Source organism: Acomys minous (genome assembly GCF_964271855.1).
Source record: "Acomys minous genome assembly, chromosome: 19".
In the NCBI taxonomy this organism is placed as follows: Eukaryota; Metazoa; Chordata; class Mammalia; order Rodentia; family Muridae; genus Acomys; species Acomys minous.
Window position 1 is genome coordinate 59650556 of NC_140499.1, and position 12502 is coordinate 59663057.

At 40.7% G+C, this 12502-nt stretch overlaps 1 protein-coding gene across 2 annotated transcripts in view; it reads left to right on the forward strand.

Annotated features, from left to right (window-relative positions):
• CD5L (CD5 molecule like) overlaps positions 1-12502 on the forward strand; it is a 114597-nt gene that overhangs the window by 38912 nt on the left and 63183 nt on the right. The window lies entirely within an intron of this gene.

A 12502-nucleotide genomic window follows, 5' to 3' on the forward strand; every position in this document is an offset into this window, starting at 1 on the left:
TAAATCTCCTTTTAGTACTCAAGACGCAGTCCCTGGTAAGCGGCGCCATTGACTGCTCTCCAGAGCTCAGGCCAGGCCAGGGGTTTGAAAAAACAGGATGGCAGGTCTCACATGTTATTGTGGGGCAGTGTGCACGCTGCTCAACACTTTCTGTTCAGGAGATGTTTTGGTCAGACACACATAGGAATTAAGACGCAGTATGAACACAGTATGGCTACTTGAAGGTTTATCTCTGAACCATAGTAGAGGAATAGAGAAGGAAGCCTAGATCGCCCCACAGCAGATCAGTTGCATCCCCCTCTCGCTTAGAGTGATGTAGTCAGAGGAGGCTGCGGAGCAGCCTGCTGTCCGGCAAAGTGGAAGCTACATGAAGAGCTCGGGCTTTCTCTCTGCCCAATAACCATAAAGTGGCCTCTCTCCCCGCCTTCATGTCTTCTATTGCGTAGTGGCTTACTTCAGTGACCATGTATATTAAAACTAAAATTCATAATACTAAATTACAATTTTAACCATTTTGAGTGATGTTACCTATTTCCAGAACTTTCCATCCTCCCTAAATCAAATGCTACTATTAAACATTAACTTTTCATGTCTCCTCCTTCTAGCCCCATAAACCACCATCCTTAGAGACGTTCACACAAGTGGAATCAAACTCTGTGTGTGTGTGTGTGTGTGTGTGTGTGTGTGTGTGTGTGTGTGTGTGTGTAGTTTATTCCACTAATCAAAATATCTTGAGAATTCATCTGTATCAGAGGAAATGTCACAACTCTCCTCTTTTTCAAGGCTGAATAATGTTCTGTTGTATGTATGTATGTAACACGTTTATGTATCGTGTCCTATCCACTCATGTGTTGTTAGACACATTGCTTGCTTTTTTTCTCCTAATGAGTAGTTATATTGAATACTAGGGACAATCGAATAACCAAGAACAATGGCAATTGCCTACCATGCTTGAGAGTGTCTGTGGGACCCCAGTGGCCAATAGCTCCAAAAAACAGGCTTTTAGAAAGGGTATTGCATCCCTGTTACAAGATAGCTTCATTTAAATTATTTGTGTATGTATACATTTTAGAAATCTTCTAAGAACCTATCAAAGACCCTAGGGAAGGACTTACTATTATTTTGCAAAGCAGATATAATATTAAACTGACTTCTAATGACTTATGTTATACGCATAGGTCAGCGCATCTCCCGCGGGAGAAACTTCTCTTAGTAGTACATGGTGATCAACACAGAGACTCAGAACTGGGCAATGTGTGGGGAATAGCAGACTGAAGCATTAGCTCTAATCTGTATCTGTATCTGTATCTGTATCATCTGTATCTGTATCTGTATCTGTATCTGTATTATCTGTATCCATATCTGTATCTGTATCATCCATATCTGTAGCATCTGTATCTGTATCTGTATTATCTGTATCCATATCTATATCATCTGTATCTGTATCATCCATATCTGTATCATCCATATCTGTATCATCTGATTCTGTATTATTTGTATCCATATCTGTATCATCCGCATCTGTATCATCCGTATCTGTACCATCCGTATCTCTATCATCTGCATCTGTATCGTCTGTATATGTGTCTCACCCACTCCTCCCAAGGCTCAGGGGTCATTGTGGAAGACGGGACAAGCAATGAATATAGAAGTGGAAGGAGGTGGATGGCTATGCTGAAACAGTGTTTCCTGGACAACAGGACAGCTACACCTATGGACTCAGCTTGTAACAATATACGAGCAAAATCTGAGATGGGTGGGCCGAAGTCCCACCCCTAGCTGAGGAGCTACTGGCAATGGATAGCCTCTGTGAGAGGAAGGGATACTTTGATTTAAGGTTGTGATTACTGGTAGGTGATCCATGCTCCAGGAGATGATCTCATACCCAAGATTGACTGCACTTGATAGGCTTAAAAAGGAGGAGGAAATGGAGGAGACAGGATGTTGGGTGGGGAGGGAGGTCAGAGTGGATCTCAGAGAAGTTGGGAGAAGAAGTGAATATGATCCAAGTACAGTGTATCAAATTCTCAAAGAATTAATAAAAATATTTTTATGATTGGGTTCTTTTGTCATTACATTTGAGTTTTTGTATGTTCTGAATATTAATGCTTTATCATGCATTCATTTGGCAAATATTTTCCCTGCTCTTTAAATCACCTTTTCATTTGGTTAATTACACCTTTCAATACACAGAAGTTTAAATTTCTTTTATATAGTTACATTTATTTTTCTTTTATTACCTATGCTTTTGGTGTCAGAGCCAAGAAACTGTTGTCAAAAATAATGACATTAGCACTTTTCTTATATATTTAAATTTTTTAATAGTTCTAGATATTTTATTTATGTCTTTGAACTACTTTGAGTTAATATTTGTAAAAGACATTAAGACTTTTTCTTTTATATGTGTATATCTAGCGTAATTTTCAAATGTCTTTTAGTTGAAATAAAGTTACATCCCTGGGAGAAGCTAATTCTTTCCCCCAGAAGTCATCAGTTGCCTAGAGTTCTTTGTCAGGGGGGAGGTGGACCCCATGAAAATTCCCCTTACCATGTCGACATTGTTGTTGCTTCTGGTTTACGCAGCCACTTCTAGGAGACACTTTCACAGCAGACTTCCTGGTATTTTGACTCTTGCACTCTTTCTAACCCTTTCTGAAGATGTTTTCTGCAGGAACTGTGACATAGACAGACCCTCTGGTGTTGGTCTCGGCATTGCATCCAATTGTGGTTTGCTTTGATGGCCTTCACTTGTAGTAAGGAGGTGGCACTTACACGTATGTGGGTGTAAGGATAAGATTTAGAATGTAGTAAGGAATTGTGCTGGTCTAACAAAGTGGAGGTAGTAAATACTTTTCTAAGGTCCAGGACCTCAGGATCCCCTGGAAGCTGGCTAGATTCTCCAGTACCAGGCTTGACTTCCCCCCTGGTTAGGTGCCATAAGTCCAACTCAGCAGCTGTTAGCTGCCACAGACATCTGAGTGCGACTTCTCACACCGTTATGTCTACCTTACCCTGCTGGTAGTTGTCACAGCTCATAGATGCTGCAGCTGAGTAGGACTGTTACCTGCCTCCCTCTATTGGCGGCAGTGTGCATAGTATTTTCTGGAGCCATGGAGGCTAGACTGCAGGGAAAATGCTTTCAGGTTAGAACCAGCTCGGGTCATCTGAGTCATGTGTCCTAAGCGTGTGGTGTCTTCGACAGTATGGGTCCACCCACAACTCCTGAGAGGCAACCACTATATTGACGACCTCTATTGTTTTGGAAATCACTTGGGCTAACTTGACCAACCCTCCAAAAAGAAGTTTCTTGTGTCTGGAACTATGGATTTTCTTAGTCTATGGCTCTTATGTGGCTTAGCTTCCTTTTACATACACATCTTGTTACATTTACTTGTACTGTATAAAGTTTTAGATACATGTAAATCAATATAATTCCTTGAAGCTTTAGCAAACATCCTTGATGTTATTTGTCCCTTGTCTCTCCTTCTCCTTCTGTGTTGACTTCTCTCCTCCTCCTCAGTTGGAACTTCTGTTTCCTACTTCATCTCAGCTATATTAGGCTATTATGCTTTTCCCTTTCAGCAACCCCCTACACACCTATGGTCCCTTTATATGTTCCTGGTTCTATGGTTACTCACATTGGAGGATTTGGAGCTAGGAACCTCAGCTGAGAGAGAGATAATCTTTTCTAGGCCCATCCTTTTGCCTGCAAATTTCTGCTTTCATTTGTCATCAGGTGAATAAGCAATTCATTGTACCATTTCTTAAAATGTCTGTTTTGGTTTTCTTTTTGAGACATGGTCTCACTGTGTATCTCTGTTTGTCCTGGAACTTACTTTGTAGACCAGGCTGGCTTGAAAATCAGAGAGATCCACCTGCCTCTGCTTCCTGAGTACTGAGATTAAACGTTTCTGTCACCCCAAAAAATTGATTTTATTTTTTACTACAGTGGTATTGGCATTTCAGTTGGATGACAATGCAATTTCTTGACTCTATTCTATTCCATTAAGCTATGTGAAGGCCATTACACCAGAAGCACACTGTGATAAAACTTTGTAGTAAATTTTGGAATCTGAATATTTCTGATTCTAATTTTATTGTGTCTTTGGATTGTGTGTATTAGGCATCTCTTGATATTTCATGTGAACTTTAGGGTGGATATTTCTATATTTGCAGAAGCACCTTTGGGATTGTGACATAAATTGCCCTGGACCTCTGGGTAGTTTTAGACAGTATTGACATCTTAATAATAATAAGTTTTCCATTGTAAGCATGAATGTCTTTGCATGATTTTTTTGTAATTTTATTTAATTTATTTCAGTAGTATTTTTATAGCTTTCAGTGTGTATTTCATTTGTTTTCTCAGTTAAGTTTGTCCCTAAGTATTTGATTCTTTTTAGTGATATGAGAAATGTGTCTTAATGTCACCTCTGGATTATTCATCTTTAGTACATAGAACTACTAACTTCAGACTCGTAATTATAGAACACAGGGACACTAATGTGGAAAGATTGTAAGTTAAGGCCAGTGTGTGCTGTATAGTCTGTGCTACACAGCAAGGTCTTTATTTTAAACAATGAAACTGAGTCATTGGTTAAAATTACTTCTTTTTCATATATCATTTTATTTTGGGTCTTTTTCTCTGCATCTAGCTAAAGATGTAATTCATCTTTTCAAAGTGTCAACTCTTGATTTCCTTAATGACAAAATTTTTAGTCTGTAGCTTACTGTTTCTCTGTTAATTATTGTTCATGGTCCTCTATGAATTTTGCATTTCATACTTTTTCTTTTAGTATTCTACTTCCTTGATGTCCAATTTTTTTTTTTTTTTTTTGGTTTGTGATCTTTTGCTTCTTCTCTTTTTTTCCTTCCTCTTATCTCCCCTTCCCTCCCCCTCCCCCTCCTCCACTTTTTTCCCTTCCTTTTTTCCCCCTGAAACAAGATCTTACTATGCAGTCTAGGGTCTCCTCAAACTTGCTGTATTTCTTCCCCTGCTTCATTTTCCCCCCTTTTCTGGTGCAGGTGTTTATTGGTACAAACTTCCCTCTTAGAACTTTTTTTTTTTTTACCGTTGCTTTGAGACAGTGTCTCATCACTGTGGCTCAGGCTTCAAAACTACCATCATTTTGCCTTCGCCTGCCAAGGGCTGAGGTGGTAGATGTGTGTTACCGCGTCCAGTTTAGAACTTTGTTCTTGCTGTTTCCCACACGAGTTGATATGTTTTGTTTCTACTCAACTGATCTCTAAATTTTAAATGCTCCTGGCCACTGAGGAGCATGTTGCTTGATTTCTGCACATTCGAAGGGTCTCTTAATTTTTCTAACAGCTCTCCTCAAGTAATATACCATTATGGTCAGAAGAAATACTCAAAACATGTTAGATTCCTTATGTTCGTCGACTGTTTTGTGGCTTTACATTGGTCCAATCTGGAGGATATGTCTTGTGCGCTTGGGAAGAATATGTACTCTCCTGGTTTGGGTGGACTATTCTGTAAATGTCTGTTGCACAGTGTCGAGTAGAGTTTGCATATGTTATACCTTTGTTGATTTTGTCTGGATACAATTTCAGTTGTTGATAGTCAGATGCTGAAGCCCCCTACTACCTTAGTTTGGGCTTCCATTGCCGTGATAAAACATCAAACACCACCTACCAAAAGCAACTTGGGGAGGAAAGGGTTTATTTAGTTCACATTACCAACTTACAGCATTCATGAAGAAAAGTCAGGGCAGGAACTCAGGACAGAAACCTGGAGACAGGAACCTGAGCGGAAGTCATAGAAGGATGCTACTTACTAGCTTGATCCCCATGGCCTGCTCGATTTGCTTTCTTGGACTCTCCAAGATCGCTTGTCCAGCAACAGTGACACCCACTGTAAACTGGGCTCCTCTACATCAGGCATCAATCAAGAAAGCACCCAGACAGTCATGCCTACAGGCCAGTCTGATGGTACATTTTCTCATTTGAGGTTCCTTCTTCTGAGATGACCCAAGACTGTGTCAAGCTGGGAGGGAAAAATGGACAAGTCCATGCACTGCTTATATTACAACCCACGTCTTCCTTCAGATCTCACGTTCTTTGAGTATGCTTAGATGCTCTGGCACTGAGTGAATGTGTTTGTCATTGTTACAAAGCCATCGTTACATTCTTTACTCTTAACGAGTTGACACCTTTAGAGTTGCATGATGACCTTGCCCTGCTCTCTTAATAAAGCATGTATGAAATGTAAAGTCTGACTCATCAGCTACAAGTCGAAAAAATGTGGCTCTGGTTCTTATATCTTTTTCTATGGCTTTATCTTTTGTTTATGTGTCTTTTCAGGCGAAGTTAGTCCCTTCAGACAATATGGAGTGGGTCTTGTAGTTAATCCATTTAGCTGATTTTGTTTCTTTTCGGTAGAGATTACTGTACTCTTGGGATTTACTATTGCCATTTTTGTGTAGTTTTCGAATAGCTTTGTGCAGTCTTGTTTCCTGTCTTCCTCTGTTGTCACTTGCTCTGTGGTTTTGTGGCTTGGGGAAATGCTAAGCTGTTTCCTCTCTCATTTGTTTATCTGTTGTATCTGAAGATCTTGTAGTTGTAGTATATGTTTAACACAGTCCCAGCTTAATTTGGCTTCATGGGAATATTCTTGAATTTTCCACATACAAATTTTATTAGGAGAGTTAGCATCTTTTTATATGTGTATTACTGAATTACTTGTATCTATAATTATTGGGCATTTTCTAGAGATTGAAAAGATGTGCATACTGCCATTATTGTAATGTGATATGTGAGTGAATTTGATTATGAATTTGCCCCATTGTCTCTATTAAACTGAGATGTTTTGACAGATATTAACTCATTGCTGACATTAAGGCACTCCACAATTTTCATTTAGCATCATTGGTGTGATGATGATGATGATGATGATGATGATGATTATTATTATTATTATTATTATTTTGGTTTTTGAGACATGGTTTCTCTGTTTAGCAGCTCCTTTAATTGCCATACATTCATTTTTATTTTTTAAATTCACAATTACAGACTTTGGGAAAATGTACAAAGAAGTTCCACGTACCTTCTGTCTGGCCCGCTGAGTGTCAATACTATTTTATGTGACTACGAATGCAGGACACTGATATAGATGTAACTTAGATCCATAGTCTTCCATGTTCTACTCCAGAGGGCTCTGACTATTTGGAAACACTCCTTACAGCCTCCTTTCCTTCCACCTACTGCTAGGGATTACTGATAGGTCATTCACTACTCTTAGAAAGATCTGAATTTTCTCCCTACTCCAACCATCCAGGAATCACAGGCAATGAACACAGGCACTTAGCATGGATCACATAGTAACTAAGCCTGCTGTTTTGTGACGTAAGATCTCCCTTGTACTCTGGGTACTTTCAAGAATGGGTATATTTGTCTGTTGAGGCTGAAGCCTCTTCCTTCAGCCTCTCCCCACCCCCACCTCACCCCCTCGCTGTACTGCTCATACTCAAAGAAAAATTCATCTTAAATATTTTTTCTCCAATCTCCCTTTTTGCTATTCCTCCCTGAGAATCTAACAGTAACCCAGAGAACTTAGTTAAGACTTCACCAGTTATCAAGGGGATACAAATTGTAAAGGAAGAAGTGAAGGTATCACTATTTGCAGATGATATAATAGTAAACATAAGAGACCCCAAACATTCTATCAAGGAACTCCTATAGTTGATAAACACCTTCAACAAATTGGCTGGATACAAAAGTAACTAAAAAAAAATCAGTAGCCCTCCTGCATACAAATGACAAACAGGCTGGGAAAGAAGTTAGGAAATTATACTCTTCACAATAGCCACAAATAATATAAAGTATCTTGGTGTAACTCAAACCAAGAAAGTGAAAGACTTGTATGATAAAAAACATCCAAATCTCTCAATAAAGAAATTGAAGAAGATATCAGAAGATGGAAAGATATCCCATGCTCATGGATCAGGAGAATCAACATAGTAAAAATGGCCATCTTACCAAAAATAATCTACAAATTCAATGCACTTCCCATCAAGATACCTACAAAATTCTTTACCAACACTGAAAGATCAATTCTCAACTTCATATGGAAAAACAAAAAACCTAGAAGAGCTAAAACAATCCTGGACAAAAAAATGATCTTCTGGAAGAATCTCCATCCTGGATCTCAAGCTGTACTATAGAGCATCAGTAATAAAAACAACATGGTACTGGCATAGAATAGGCTGGTTGATCAATGGACTTGAATTGAAGATCCAGAAATAAATCCACACACACCCATGGACACTTGAATTTTGACAAAGAAGCCAAATCCATACAATGGAAAAAAGATAGCATCTTCAGCAAATGGTGCTGGTCTAACTGGATGGCTACGTGTAGAAAAATGCACAAAACTCAAGTCCAAATGGATGAAAGTCCTCAAAATAAAACCAGACACACTTAATCTGTTAGGAGAAAAAGTGGGGAAGAGCCTGAGTTCATTGGCACAGGAGACAACTTCCTGAACAGAACACCAACAGCTCAGGCTCTAAGGTCAACAATTAATAAATGGGACCTCATGAAACTGAAACGCTTCTGTAAGGCAAAGGACACTGTCATTAGAACAAAACAACACCCAACAGACTGGGAAAAGATCTTCACCAATCCTATATCCAACACCCGTGTGGCAGCTCTAGCTCCAGCGTCAGGGGATAATGCGCCCTCTTCAGGCCTCCACAGGCACTGCATGCATGTAGTGCATGGACATACATTCGGACAAACACATAAAATATAAATAAAGCTCCCCTCCAAAAAAACTAAACCAAACCAACCAACTAAACAACCAAACAAAAACAAACCAAATCTGGCTTTATTCCGAAATCTTTAGTATGAATGCAAATTTTATACCTTGATCTACCTTTGTAGATCAAGTTATTTTTACTCGAAGGACTTGATCTTAGCCATAATGTTGAGTGTGGTGTATAATAGGCAATATTGGATGACGTAATGTACCATGCACTTCATATAATGGAAGAAGGAAGAGACTTGGAAAGTTTCCAGTGACAAAGAAATGATAAATATTTAAGACAAAAGACATGTTTTAAACACTACCCAACGTATGTATGCATTGAAATATCAAAATAATATGTACAATTTTCATGATTTTATTTTGCAGTTAAAAATTAATGTAACAACTCTTGCTGAGGTTGGATAGCAGTTTATTAAGGAAGAATTAAAACGCTTACTGTGTTGAGTCTCTAGTCAATGGGGCATCATAGTTTTCTATAAATTTAGTTATTTGTGACAGTTTGGTTGTAAAATGTTTCCCAAAGGCTCTTGTATTTCCCCAGCTGGTACAGCTCTTCCAGAAAGTAGTAGAAGCTTTAGGTGGTGGGGTACTGATGGAAGAAGTGGGCCATGATGGTCAGGCCTTCGTTTTCTGTTCTCAGCTTCCTGTCTGGATACAATGTGGCCAGGTGCCTCATCCCGTTTCGTCCCCCCTGCCCCCAGCCCCACCCCCACCCCACCCCGCATAACATCCCTGACAGGCTATGTCTTTTAAAGTAGTAAACCAGAACAATCCTTTTCTTCCCTTAGGTTGCTTCATGTGAGAGATTTCGATTGCAGCATCGAGGAAAGTAACTAACACAGAAAAACTGGTACAGAAAGTGGGGTTATTGCTGTGCTAGCCCCAGCATGTTGTTTGCAGGCCTTGGAGGAATGTGGAAAAGTTTGCGCCTTTAGCCTATAAAAGCCGTAGAGTGGTTGTTAGCCATAGTGAAGCCATGTTGTGGCATTTCATTACACAACGTCAGGTCTCAGACTGAAGTAGCTTTGTTCCCTGAGTTAAAGTAGCTTACTTTTCTAGATCTTTGCCCTCCGTATCATTTCTACCCTGAGTACTGGCTGAACACAGGAGATGCTTATCCGTCACCCCACATCCTCCAGTTCATCACTCACTGTGCATCCCTAGCAACTACCAACCACAGGCTGAAAAGAAAAATGTTCTACCCTCTTCCCTCTTTTCTGTTTCTGCCTGACAGTGATCCCAGCCTAGAACTGAACAGAAGGCTCTTTGGTTCTTAGCCTAAGGCCTCCCACCCCACAGCCTTTTCCTGAATAAAGCCTGTACTGTTGTTGAATTGTGCCTTCCCTTGTTTGTCTGTCTTTCTCACTGAGTAGAAAGAACTGGGTGGGCCGTTCTGGTGGGAGTTTGGAGGACCAGTGTCTTAGTTAGTTTTTATTGTTGTGAAGAGACACCATGACCATGGCAACTATAATACAATAAAAACATTTAATTGAGGCTGGCTTACGGTTCAGAGGATTAGTCCATTATCATCATGACAGGAGGCATGGCAACATGCAGGCAGCCATAGTGCTGGAGAAGGAGCTGAGAGTTCTCCATCTGGATCAGCAGGCAGCAGGAAGAGACAGTAAGCCATTAGGCCTGCACTGAGCTTCAGAGAGCTCAAATCCAACCCCCTAGTGACATGCTTCCTCCAACAAAGTCACATCTACTCCAAAAAGAGCACACCTCAATAATTACACTCCCTAGAGTCTATGGGGCCATTTTCCATTCAGACCACCACAGCCAATATGATTAAAGAAATTCATGAGGAGCCGGGCATGGTGGTGCACACCTTTAATCCCAGCACTCGGGAGGCAGAGGCAGGCTGATCGCTGTGAGTTCAAGGCCAGCCTGGTCTACAAAGTGAGTCCAGGATAGCCAAGGCTATACAGAGAAACCCTGTCTTGAAAAACAAAACAAAATAAAATTCATGAGGTTGGATTCTGGCTCCTGAGGGTTTGGAAGAGAACTAAAGAGACTGGATAGATGGTTCTATTGTTCAGAGCACTTGCTGCTCTTGCAGAAGGCCCATGTGGCAGCTCACAACTGTCTGTAACTCCAGTTCCACAAGATCCAATGCCCTTTTGTGGCCTCTGAGGACACCAGGCATATATGTGGTACACACGTATATATGCAGGCAAAATGTTCACCACATAAAGTAAAAGTAAATCTTAAAAATAAAAGGAGGGAACAAGAGCTCTTTTGGGAACTGGGCTAGAGGCCATTTGTGGTATGATCTGGCAAAGAATCTGGCAGCAGTCTGCACTTGTGCTGAGAACCTGAGTGATGCTGAATTAGAAAGTACTGGACCAACTTGTTTGGTGGATGCAATTTCAAGACAGCACAGCATTCTGGCTCTGCCATGATAATGACACTCTGTTCTTATCCAGAGCTAGAGTGAGAGAAAGCAAGTATAGCACCAGGCGTGAAGAGTATGGAGTTTGGTGAGCAAAGTGCGGTGAATGAGTTTCAAGTTAATTAGCTTATAAGAATCAGCTCCAGTAAGGAGAAACCTTGTGCTCTGTATTGGGACTATAGCAAAGGTGCCCAAAGGGCAAAGTGCATGTGCAAATGTGCACCCGTGGCATATTCCAACTTATTAAAATGCATATTTGCTTGAAAGGAGAATGCCTTAAAGGAGAGTGATGCAGTAGGGGTTTCCTCCTCAAAAGAACTGCTTTCGGAAGTCTCTTCTCTGATTTAGCCACCGTGTACATGAGAACAGTGCATCTTTGGTTTAAGGGAGCAGATTAACTGTCGAGTTGGCAGCAGAGCCTGTAGGCTTAATTTTCTTAGCAAATATATTTCATTACAAACTTATTAACTGAGAGTACTAACCTAAACAATGGAAAAGGAGATTAAAGAATACAATAATGAAACCGTAAGGATATCAGTTCCGAGGAACGGGTCTCCTGGTGTAATCAGCAGGATTTCTTCTGCTGGAACCTGGAGCAACCAGAACCTGGAGCCTCAGCCGGAGCCTGGAGCCCAGAGCCCCAAAGCCGTCCCTTGAGCGGTTCTCTCTAGAAGTGTTTCGAAGTGGAGCGATGAACAGCCAAAACTATCCCAAGTCTCCCAAGGCCCCGCCTCCTGTTTTTGGCCCACATTTATATCTCCTCTCAGAATTTGTTTCAAGGATGTTTTTCAGCTGGTTAACAACCAATCTCCCACACACGGTGGTTCGACTTCTAAGGGGATAAACATCACCTGCTCTCTCACAAGTCTTATTCCCATCCCCCACTTGTGATCTAAACCAAAAAAAAAAAAAAAAAAAACCAAAAAAACATGTTTAGCTCTCCTTCAGCAGCCTTGTCTACAGGTACTTGTTCTGTAGACATAAAACATGCAAGGTCAGTGGCGGTCCCAGTGACACATACCAAGGTTTCAGAAAGCCACTGAGGCCAAGTAAAATATGGCAGGGTTGTATTTCCTACAAGAAGGTCATGGTATGAAACTGTAAAGATAAAACCTAAGTTTCGAAAGAGACCCCCCCCCCCAAATGCCATAGATCCCAGGATCATGGGATATCAGTCGAGGAAAACTGTAGGCATAGTGCGGAGCTAGCTCAAGAGAGAGGCTGTATATCACTCCGGGGTTATGCACACCCCTGGGAACCCAGACGTTGGACAGGACACAGCAGGATTTAACATCTGGTCTACCCCTTCCTTATTATGGTCTTCC